Source organism: Oncorhynchus mykiss, chromosome 1 (genome assembly GCF_013265735.2).
Source record: "Oncorhynchus mykiss isolate Arlee chromosome 1, USDA_OmykA_1.1, whole genome shotgun sequence".
NCBI lineage: Eukaryota > Metazoa > Chordata > Actinopteri > Salmoniformes > Salmonidae > Oncorhynchus > Oncorhynchus mykiss.
In genome coordinates, this window is record NC_048565.1 from 32,835,938 (window position 1) to 32,839,444 (window position 3,507).

A 3,507-nucleotide genomic window follows, 5' to 3' on the forward strand; every position below is an offset into this window, starting at 1 on the left:
GTCTGATTATAAAATACATTATTTTCATATACTGTACAGTGCAACAAGCTCTCACAGTCTCACGTCAGAATTAGACGCTCATCCATGTTTCTCAAACGTCAAATTTGAAGTGTTTGGTTACTTCTCTGTATCGTTCCAAGGCTAAGTTGAGACATTATCTCAGAATTCTTAAGGTTAGGCATTAACTCTGAATGGTTAAGGTTTGGGATAGGCTTAAACAATTTAAAAAACAACTAGCTATTGCTGGATTTGAACATGCAAACTTTGTAACCAGAGGCAAACGCTTACGCCCATCTGACATCCTCAGACATGGATGGACGTCAAATACAGACTTGTATCATGGGTGGCCTGCCTGATACAGTCAGGTGCATAATTATTGGCACCCTTGATAAAGATAAACAAAAACAGACTGTATAAAATACAAATACTGAGCTTTATATAATGAAATAAAAAGGGTGAAATACTTGTACTAATACAATTGAGAGATTTTGTAAAAAAAAACAAAACATTTTAAAGACGGGTCAAAATGATTGCCAACCATGTTTTCAGTACTCCAGCACCCTACCCTACCCTGCGAGGATAATGACACTGTTTTATTAGACTGGGGAACATATTGGGCGGGATCTTAGACCATTTACGTGGCCACAAATCATGTCATCTGACCATAGCACTGCCTGGAGTTTGATAAATGGCATTGGCAGGAGGATTGAAACTGGTGCTATGGTCAGATGACATGAAAATGGAGCACCGTGGCCAGGCAAACCAGTGGTGGGTTTGGTGTTGAGAAACAGAAGCATATGCAGAAAAGTAACTCGTATGGCTCATTGTGAAAGACAAATGACTTATTCACGACAGGTACACGAAAACGTCCACTTGTGTGCATTACAGCGTCATCACAACGCATTGTGTGCATTACAGCGTCATCACAACGCATTGTGTGCATTACAGCGTCATCACAACGCATTGTGTGCATTACAGCGTCATCACAACGCATTGTGTGCATTACAGCGTCATCACAACGCATTGTGTGTATTACATGCTTTTTTCTTCATAACAGTTGTGTACATTACACAAATTCCAATTTGTTCTGGTTAACGTTAGCTAGGCGGCTAACATTGCTCGGGGTTTAAGGTTAGTTAACATGTAGTAGTTAAAGGGTTAGGTTAAAGGGCTAAAGTTAAGGGAAGATTTAGCCAACATGCCCCTGTAGCGAAAATGCTAATACAGTGCCTTGCGAAAGTATTCGGCCCCCTTGAACTTTGCGACCTTTTGCCACATTTCAGGCTTCAAACATAAAGATATAAAACTGTATTTTTTTTGTGAAGAATCAACAACAAGTGGGACAGAATCATGAAGTGGAACGACATTTATTGGATATTTCAAACTTTTTTAACAAATCAAAAACTGAAAAATTGGGCGTGCAAAATCATTCAGCCCCTTTACTTTCAGCGCAGTAAACTCTCTCCAGAAGTTCAGTGAGGATCTCTGAATGATCCAATGTTGACCTAAATGACTAATGATGATAAATACAATCCACCTGTGTGTAATCAAGTCTCCGTATAAATGCACCTGCACTGTGATAGTCTCAGAGGTCCGTTAAAAGCGCAGAGAGCATCATGAAGAACAAGGAACACACCAGGCAGGTCCGAGATACTGTTGTGAAGAAGTTTAAAGCCGGATTTGGATACAAAAAGATTTCCCAAGCTTTAAACATCCCAAGGAGCACTGTGCAAGCGATAATATTGAAATGGAAGGAGTATCAGACCACTGCAAATCTACCAAGACCTGGCCGTCCCTCTAAACTTTCAGCTCATACAAGGAGAAGACTGATCAGAGATGCAGCCAAGAGGCCCATGATCACTCTGGATGAACTGCAGAGATCTACAGCTGAGGTGGGAGAATCTGTCCATAGGACAACAATCAGTCGTATATTGCACAAATCTGGCCTTTATGGAAGAGTGGCAAGAAGAAAGCCATTTCTTAAAGATATCCATAAAAAGTGTTGTTTAAAGTTTGCCACAAGCCACCTGGGAGACACACCAAACATGTGGAAGAAGGTGCTCTGGTCAGATGAAACCAAAATTGAACTTTTTGGCAACAATGCAAAACGTTATGTTTGGCGTAAAAGCAACACAGCTGAACACACCATCCCCACTGTCAAACATGGTGGTGGCAGCATCATGGTTTGGGCCTGCTTTTCTTCAGCAGGGACAGGGAAGATGGTTAAAATTGATGGGAAGATGGATGGAGCCAAATACAGGACCATTCTGGAAGAAAACCTGATGGAGTCTGCAAAAGACCTGAGACTGGGATGGAGATTTGTCTTCCAACAAGACAATGATCCAAAACATAAAGCAAAATCTACAATGGAATGGTTCAAAAATAAACATATCCAGGTGTTAGAATGGCCAAGTCAAAGTCCAGACCTGAATCCAATCGAGAATCTGTGGAAAGAACTGAAAACTGCTGTTCACAAATGCTCTCCATCCAACCTCACTGAGCTCGAGCTGTTTTGCAAGGAGGAATGGGAAAAAAGTTCAGTCTCTCGATGTGCAAAACTGATAGAGACATACCCCAAGCGACTTACAGCTGTAATCGCAGCAAAAGGTGGCGCTACAAAGTATTAACTTAAGGGGGCTGAATAATTTTGCACGCCCAATTTTTCAGTTTTTGATTTGTTAAAAAAGTTTGAAATATCCAATAAATGTCGTTCCACTTCATGATTGTGTCCCACTTGTTGTTGATTCTTCACAAAAAAATACAGTTTTATATCTTTATGTTTGAAGCCTGAAATGTGGCAAAAGGTCGCAAAGTTCAAGGGGGCCGAATACTTTCGCAAGGCACTGTATTATCTATGATGAGAGTCTAACACAATCTTGGGGTTTCTAGACATTCACGGTGTACGCCTGACCAACCTCCCTCCTATTGTTTCTGTTTTAAGTAACCTCATTTGTGTCCATTTCACAATAATCTGTGGTACTGGGTTGGGTAAAATATGGTGGTGCATCTTTGATGTTCTGGGTCTATTTTGCTACCACTTGTAACGTCGACACAGAGTCAGGTGCAGTTAGTGAGTTTAATAATACCATACAAAAGAGAAACGTCTGACAAGGAAACACAACGCATCACCGGGGGCAAACTACCTGACCTCACAGGAAGGCCATAAAGATCATCAAGGACAACAACCACCCGAGCCACTGCCTGTTCACCCCGCTATCATCCAGAAGGCGAGGTCAGTACAGGTGCATCAAAGCTGGGACCGAGAGACTGAAAAACAGCTTCTATCTCAAGGCCATCAGACTGTTAAACAGCCACCACTAACATTGAGTGGCTGCTGCCAACACACTGACTCAACTCCAGTCACTTTAATAATGGGAATTGATGGGAATTGATGTAAAATATATCACTAGCCACTTTAAACAATGCTACTTAATATAATGTTTACATACCCTACATTACTCATCTCATATGTATATACAGTACTCGATACCATCTACTGCATCTTGC